The sequence below is a fragment of the Trachypithecus francoisi genome, unplaced genomic scaffold (genome assembly GCF_009764315.1).
Source record: "Trachypithecus francoisi isolate TF-2019V2 unplaced genomic scaffold, Tfra_2.0 Lachesis_group9, whole genome shotgun sequence".
NCBI lineage: Eukaryota > Metazoa > Chordata > Mammalia > Primates > Cercopithecidae > Trachypithecus > Trachypithecus francoisi.
In genome coordinates, this window is record NW_022681474.1 from 18,663,999 (window position 1) to 18,672,860 (window position 8,862).

The 8,862-nt window shown below is 41.9% G+C and overlaps 1 non-coding gene across 1 annotated transcript; it reads right to left on the bottom strand.

Moving 5' to 3' along the window:
* Nucleotides 1–2,952: 2,952 nt before the first annotated feature.
* LOC117082921 lies at nt 2,953–3,057 on the bottom strand. The gene has a single exon (XR_004436843.1). It is a non-coding gene; the product is annotated as a small nucleolar RNA U13 (small nucleolar RNA).
* Between the last annotated feature and the right edge of the window lie 5,805 nt (nt 3,058–8,862).

Sequence of the window (8,862 nt, forward strand, 5' to 3'; positions counted from 1 at the left end):
TTTCTAGTAGTTTCCATTCAAATACAGCATTCTGGACTAAACCTTAGGAAGCAGAATTTCATTGTTTATTTATTTATTTATTGAGACAGAGTCTCACTCTGTTACCCAGGCTTGAGGGCACTGGTGCCTTCTCAGCTCACTGCCGCCTCTGCCTCCTGGACTTAGGTGATCCTCCCACCTCAGCCTCCCAAGTAGCTGGGACTACAGGCATATGCCACCATGCCCAGTTAATTGTTTTTTGGTTTTTTTGTTTGTTTGTTTGTTTGTTTGGAGAGATGGGATTTTACCACATTATCCAACGTGGTTTCAAACTCCTGGGCTCAAGTGATCCTCCCACCTCAACCTCTCAAAGTTCTGGAATTACAGGAGAATTCGAATTTAAGAAAGGAAAAGTGGCTGGGCATGGTGGCTCACGCCTGTAATCCCAGTACTTTGAGAGGCCAAGGCAGGTGGATCACAAGGTCAGGAGTTCGAGACCAGCCTGGCCAAAAATATTTAGCTGCAAAATTTTGTTTTTAGCCTCTAGTTGCAAAATTTCAGTGACAGGGGACAGAGGCACGGGTATGGCCCCCTTTCTTCCAGCTGTGACATCAGGGGCTTTCAGACACAAGAAGGAAGCACTGCTTTCCCACTCACAATGACTTAGAAGTTTATCCCCTTCTCCAGGTTTTGTCTCTGTAGCCCTGCTTGGACAAAACCAAGATGTTAAATTAGCAAAGTGAATTAGCAAGTTTCTCAAAATTACCCAAAGACACCAGCCTATTTTGTGCCTCTGAATCTGTTCTTGAATTGTTCACTCTGCCTGGAAAGGCCTTTGCCACCCAAACCCTTTTCTCCTCTAGAACACAACCTTATCTTTCAAAACCAGTTCAAAAACTGTCTCCTCAAGAAGAAGAAGAAGAAGAAGAATTAAAATCATTAAATAATAATTAAATTAAATATAATGAAATTATTATTATTATTATTATTATTAAGGCAGAGTCTCATTCTGTTGTGGGGCTGGAGTGCAGTGGCTCAATCACAGCTCACTGCAGCCTTGACTTTCTGGGCTCAAACAATCCTCCCACCTCAGCCTCCCGAGCAGTTGAGACCACCTGCGTACTTCATCACATCTAGCTAAATTTTCAATTTTTCTGTAGAGATGGGTTCTCACTATGTTGCCCAGGCTGGTCTCAATATCCTGGGGTTAAGCAATCCTCCCGCTTTGGTCTCTCAAAGTGCTTGGATTCTAGGCATTAGCCACCATGCCTGGTCTCCCATCATGATCCTTTCTACTTCCCATTCTGCTCAACAGAATTACCTCTACCCTCAGCCACTCATCTTTACTCCTACTGCTGCTGTAACAAATGACCACAAACCTAATGACTTAAAAGGTTTGCAGTGCAATGGTGTCATCTGGCCACACCTAACAATTCTAGAGGTCAGAAGTCCTAAAATCACAGTATTGGCAGAACTGTGTTCCTTCTAAAAGCCTTTGAAGAAAAATGTGTTTCTGTGCTTTTTCCACCTTCTGGAGGCTGCCTGTATTCCCAGGCTCGTGGTCCCTTCCTCAAATTACTCTCATCTCTGTTCCCAAGTTTCATCTCCCTCTCCGCAGCAACTCTCTTGCCTCTCTCTTCCACTTACTGGAACCTTTCTGATGACATTGGACCCGCCAAAATAATCCAAGATAATCTCTCCATCTTGAGATCCACACTGCATCTCAAAGTCCCTTCTCCCATGTAAAGTTGCATATTCCCAGGCTCTGGAGATTAGGTCGTGGACATCTCTGAGGGACCATTATTCTGTCTACCCATTGTGAGCCCAACTTTCCATTTAGAAACATCCGTGTCAGCTGCATAACACTAAGGGATGGTTTGTTTACAGAAGTCACCCTCAAAGGCTACTATTGGCTGGGCATGGTGGCTCACGCCTGTAATCCCAGCACTTTGGGAGGCCAAGGCAGGTAGATCACTTGAGCTCAGGAGTTCAAGACCAGCCTGACCAACACAGCAAAACTCCATCTCTACTAAAAATACAAAAATTAGCCAGGTGTGGTGACGTACACCTGTAATCCCAGCTACTTGGGAGGCTAAAGCAGGATAATTGCTTGAACCTGGGAGGCGGAGGTTGCAGTGAGCCAAGATCGCATCACTGCACTGCAGTGTGGGCGACAGAGCGAGGCTCCAGCTCCAGAAAAGAAAAGAAAAGACTATTATCCCCAGAGGGAGGTATCTTGGGTCTTCAAGTTGCTTCTCCAGGGCCTAGAATGTTGCCTATGACTTAGCAGATGTTCAATAAATTTAACTGAATATTTGTGGGAAAGAAAACTAAGAAAAAAAGAGAGCAAGGACAATTTTCTTTTAAGGCTATTATTTGACAAGCAAATAAAATCAACCGGCCAAAGTAAATGGTTGGAAGAAAAAGCACAATGAAACTCATAATTTTGTCATAATGTTTCATAGATATCACAAAACAATGAAATCTAACCTGTCTAGATCAGGGGTCAGCAAACTGCAGCCTGTGGCTCCCTGAGGTCAGGCGTTTGAGAGCAGCCTGGCCCACACGGTGAAACCCTGCCTCTACTAGTAATACAAAAATTAGCTGAGTGTGGTGACGCACGCCTGTAATCCCAGCTACTTAGGAGGCTGAGGCAGGAGAATCACTTGAACCCAGGAGGCGGGAGGCAGAGGCTGCAGTGAGCCGAGATTGCACCATTGTACTCCAGCCTGGGCGACAACAGTGAAACTCCATCTCAAAAAAAAAACAAAACAGTTTTACCGAAACACAGTGGGGCCCATTTGTAGCATACTGGCTGTGGCTGCTTTTGCACTATAATGGCAGAGTTGTGTAGTTTCACTGGAGACTGTACACCCTGCAAGCCTGAAATGTTTACTGTCTGGAACTTTACATAAGACGTTGGTTGATGACTGGTCTAGATAATTAGAAAGGTTAAATAAGAATTATTTTTCGGGTTAGACGGGTAACATGCCAATGTCGTAACAAGGTTCAGAGGGTGGCATATCTCACACAAGCATGTAAACACCCAATGGTCATGCTCATGAATTACAAAAGGATCATTAAATCAGAATTTTGGGTAGGTGCAGTGGCTCACACCTGTAATTACAGGACTTTAGGAGGGTGAGGTGGGTGGATCACTGGAGGTCAAGAGTTTGAGACCAGCCTGGCCAACATGACGAAATTCCGTCTCTATTAAAAATACGAAAATTAGCCAGGCATGGTGGCACACGCCTGTAATCCCAGCTACTCAGAAGGTAGAGGCGGGAGAATCACTTGAACCTGGGAGGCGGAGGTTGCAGTGAGTCAAGATCGCACCACGGGACCTGGGTGACAAGGCGAGACTCTGTCTCAAAAAAATGTCAGAATTTTGTTTAAAGCAGATTAGATTAAACATTCTGAAAGCTGAATTCATGGGTTCACGTGCTTGGTGTGACAAAAACAAAAACAAAAAAACCCCAAAAATCAGAAAGCTGAATTCATGTATTTCACTATCATGGATATTGATGGATTGTCCATCTCTTTGGCTGGGCTATCTCTTACCCAGTAGATTAGTGGGCTGACATTTTAATCCACAGTCATGAAATTATAAAGCTGGTCAGTTTATTTATTTTGAATATCTTGATAGCTGGGATGAGAGAGTGGTATATCCCATTTCTTATTCAAAGATCAAACTTTAAATTTCCTAACTCCTTCATTGTGAACATGGACAAAATCATCATGTCAGGGGCAACTTTCCTGTCAGCATTCAAGGTGCATCATTTCCTTCCTACTTGCCTCTTCTGAATGTGTTCACAGACACTAAAAAGAGTCACTTTCTTTTTTTTGATAGAAATCAACTTGTTTGGCCAAGTGCAGTGCCATTGCTTGTAATCCCAGCACTTTGGGAGGCCAAGGCAGGAGGATCACTAAGCCCAGGAGGTCAAGACCAACCTGGGCAACATAGTGAGAACCCATCTCTACAAAAAGATACAAAAGTCAGCCAGGCATGGTGGCACGTGATTGTAGTCTCAGCTACTCAGGAGGCTGAGGTGGGAGGATCACTTGAGCCTGGGAGGTCAAGATTATGATGAGCCACGATCGTGCCTCTTCACTCTAGTCTAGGTGACACAGCAAGATTCTATATCCAAAATAAAAAAACAGAGGGAAAAATTAACGTGTTTTTAAGAGTAAATATTTTTAGTGAGAATGAGGAGAAAAATCAATAAATAGGCTTCTTCCCCCCCAGTACTACCTTCTAACCAAAATGGCTTTGTAGTAATTTTGTGGTCTTTGTACGAAGTTAGAACTTTTAGTATGTTGGACTGAGGGAAAATATTTATTGATCAAGTCACTTTTGCCACATCACTTTAAATAGCACCTCCTTAATTTCAAAAAAAAAATAAGATTGAACACCAGAAACCACTATTAAAAACTACTAATATTTAACCTAGTTTCTAATTTTGAAAAATGGAAATTAAGAGTCTTGGATTACAATTCCACTTTTGCCACTTACTTTGTGAACTGAAAGAAGACACACACATTTCCATGGCCTCAATTTCGCCATATGTCAAAATGATTATAACAATAGTTTCCCCACCTAATTCATAGAACTGCTGTTCTGATAAAATGAGGTAATGTTCGTGAATTTCTGAAAGCACTCCAGAAGTGAAAGATATTATTATTATCTGATTATGGTCTTAATGTCTTCCTAAATTGTCTACAGTATTAAAAATGTTAGGGTCATAAACATCTAAAATAATGTTCCACAGTTGACTGTGAAATTCTCCTTGTGAATTTCATAGTTTAGATTTTATTTTGATGTAATAAATGAGCATAATTAACTTTTATTGTGTGCATTATTTGTGAGAATGTTTTAACGCCTTAAGTATAGCCATATATCTCTGCATTACACAAGGATTACCAAACTGAAAAATGCTGTCTTTAAAAATGGCATGATTTCATTTGGAAATCTGAGTTTGCTTTTATGGCTGAGATTAATAAAATGTTGCTATTTAAAATGAAACTGTTTTTTTTCTAGCACTTCATATTTTCGCTTGGTTAAAGAAACAGCAGTAGCATGATTAGATGTCAGTAATTAAATATCTCTGTAGAACAGTATCTTAATAGGATATATTTAGAACACAGCCATACCAAAAACATTCAATTGCATAGATACAGCTTTAATATTTAACAGCTTGTTTCTTAACTACCAAACCTTCTGGTGAGCTGATGTTGACTATGTATAAAGGAAAGCAAGCCGTTTAGTGTCAAATTAAGAGAAGTGGAATATATTATAATGGTATTTTTTATGTCTTGCTAGTCTCATATTCAGCCAAGTATAATGTTTTTATTTAATACATTTAACTATCAATTCATCTCTCTTATTTTTAGCAATAGGAGCCTTCAATTTTGTCTAAACAAAATGAAGGTCTATCCAGGGACCGGAGAAGAAAAAAAAACAAAACAAAACACTTCACTCAAGCACCATGAGGAAACAGACATGTGTGAGAAGTAACAGACATTAAGCCAGGGCCCAGTAAAATTCTCTAAAACTAAAATGTCAAAACCACTGGTAAGTGATCTAAGGAAGTGGAAAAGAAAGTTACCTTATACTTCTCGTTGAGATTGTAATGTGTTTCTCCATTATATCATGTTAAGTATGAGTTTGTAAATAGACAGAATTATCCCTAATGTATCATACACTTTGTTGTTGTTGTTATTTTTCAGATAGGGTATGACTCTGTTGCCTAGGCTGGAGTGCAGTGGCTGGCATGATCACACATAGCTCACTGCAGCCTTTATCTCCTGGGCTCAAGCGATCCTCCTGCCTCCATCTCCTAAGAAGCTGGGACTACAGGTGTGCACCACCATGCCCAGCTCATTGTTTTCCTTTTTGTAAACATGGGGTCTCATTTTTTTGCCCAGGCTGGTCTTGAACTCCTGGCTCAAGTGATCCTCCCACCTCAGCCTCCCAGAGTGCTGAGATTATAGGCATAAGCCTGGCCTACACTTCGTGTTTTTTTTTAAAGAACTTACCATTCTCCCAAAATTTTTATTTCGATTCCACTTTCACAACTCTTTACTATAGTTGTGGGCCTCTGAATAAGGAGGTTAGGATTCCGTTCTTTTTACCAAGAACATAAAGAACTGTCCTTTCACTATAGCTGGAAGGGTGATCTTTGGCCATCCACAAGGGTAAACAGGTGGCTCATACTATCTCTAGGTTTCCACGGCCATAAGGACAAAGATCGTTCAGAGAAACAAACGTGCATCGAACACTAATTCATTTCTCTGGTGGTGGAAGAACACAGCAGTCTGTCAGATACAGTAGACATAACTGACTCTGAAGCTAAACTGATGCAGGAGAGGTGAGCTCCAAAACTGGAGCTTAGCCTGGAAGGGTTTTTAGCTTCACTCAGGAAAGAATTCAAGGTGAACCAGTGGTCTTAGCAACTTTTTTTTTTTTTCTTGAGATGGAGTCTCTTTTTGTCACCCGGGCTGGAGTGCAATGGTGCTATCTCAGCTGACTGCAACCTCCACCTCCCAGGTTCAAGCGATTCTCCTGCCTCAGACTCCTGAGTAGCTGGGATTACAGGCATGTGCCACCACACCTAGCTAATTTTTGTATTTTTAGTACAGAGAGGGTTTCACCATGTTGGTCAGGCTGGTCTTGAATTCCTGACCTCATGATCTGCCTGCCTCAGCCTCCCAAAGTGCTGAGATTACAGGGGTCTTAACAACCTTAATTGGAGCAGCAGTGCACAAGAGCAGCAGAGGCACTGCTCCCTGCAGAGCAGCGCTACCTCATAGGTGGCGTGACCAGAGTAGCAGCTCAGAGGCACTTCTGCAGTCCTATTTATACTTACTTTTCAATTATATGCAAATTAAGGAGCAATTATGCAGAAATTTCTAGAAAAGGGGTGGTAACATTTTGGTCATTATGTCATTGCCATGAAAAGGGGCAGTCACTTCTGGTTGCTGCCATGGCAATGTAAACTCCCATGGCACACTGGTGGGTGTGCCTTATGAAAAGTGCCTCTGCTCTGTCCCTGAGTCTTGCTCTGTTGCCCAGGCTGGAGTGCAATGATGTGATCTTGGCTCCCTACAACCTCCGCCCTCCGCCTCCTGGATTCAACCAATTCTTGTGCTTCCGCCCCCCAAGAATCTGGGATTACAGGCACACACCACCATGACTGACTAATGTTGTATTTTTAGTAGATATGGGGTTTCACCATGTTGACCAGGCTGGTCTCAAACTCCTGGCATCAAGTAATCTGCCCACCTGAGCCTCCCAAAGTGCTGGGATTATAGGCGTGAGCCACCATGCCCTACCTGTCCCTTTTTTAACTCAACTCCTCAATTTGGCCCAGTGTCAGAACCCTGTCTTCAGAGTCAAGTCCCACTTCCTGAGGCAAGTCCTGGCTCTTACCTCAAAACTTTAAGGGCTCAAGGTCTAGTGGCACCACTTGTTCACTGGGTGACTCTGGGCAAGGTGCTAAGTATCCAAATCACAGCCTCTTACCTGTGATATGAGAGCTAATACTGGTACCTACATCCTGGAAATGTCTGAATGTTTAAGCCTAGTATTTAATTAGTGTCCAATAAGTATGAGAAGAACAAAGATGAAACATTGCTAGAGAAAGATCAAACGGGGGAGATTGTGTATATAGAGAGAGTGCCTGTCAGCTTACAACAAATCCTTTTGCAGAGAGGTGGGTAGGAGGGAAATGCAGAAAGAGATAAACTTTACCATGAACTTTACCGTAGTTTCATAGAACAGCAAAACGTGACAATCCCAGCCAGGATGTGGTTCCCTCAGCTCGGTTCTAGTTTAGGGGGTTACCTAAAAGTAAGAAGTTTTCCACTTAACTGCAATGTGCCTCATCTCAACCTTTGATCCTTAAAATATGGGTTCATGGTCTGGCCTTTTGAACTTAATTATGACAACAGTATTCACAAATGCAGACCTGGAGCAGACTCTAAACATGTGAACAATTGTGTTCAAGCCTCATTAATCTGGTTATTAATGAGTGCTTGGTAAAACTGTGTTGGGTAGTTGAAATTCCCGAGAATCCTGTATTTATTATGCGCCATTATCTGTGGAGCATCAGGTACCTTGCATAGAGGTGGGGGACCGAAGGGGCAGCTTGCATTACTTCTAGTAAATGAGGACACTGGGGCCCCAAGTGAGATGCTGCCAAGTGACTGCTTTGTGGAGGCAGCAAATTGTCAGGAAAAAATAAAATAAAATAAAAACGAGCAACGTAGCAGAGAATCACTCCTGTTCTGCTCTATTCTCTATCCAAGATCATAATCAATATCCTTTCACACCGAGTGGCCTATCAATAGCTGGAATAGGAAAAAAATACTTTACTTCAGATTCATCTTTCAAGAACCTCCAGCACAGGAGATTTTGATAAAGAAGAGCAGTAAATATTCTCTGGGCCGTGGAACTGAAAAAGGACAAACACTGTTCTCGTTCAGTCTGTTAGAAGGGGAATTAAAGCCTTCGCTAGAAGCAATATTTCTATGAAATCCTCCCTGATCATTTCCACCAGAGTCAACCCTGATCAAAAGCCACACTATTTAAAAAGAAATAAGAGTGGATATCACTGAGAATAATGTGAGCATGGAAGGGGAAGTGCACAGGAGAATAAGTCAGAGAGATAGCATTAAAATGCCTTTTCATACTCGACACAGAAGAAACCTTATCTTCAAAAAAATAAAAGAGGCTGATGAATATATGAGCCACTGATACCCTGCTAGATCTTAGATTCCATCTTGGAGGGAGAAAGGAATTTCATTGTGGTGTTTTGAAAAGAAACCTACAGAGAATGAAGAAGTATCTTCACTTAAAGATTGGACAGCGTGATACCACATTCT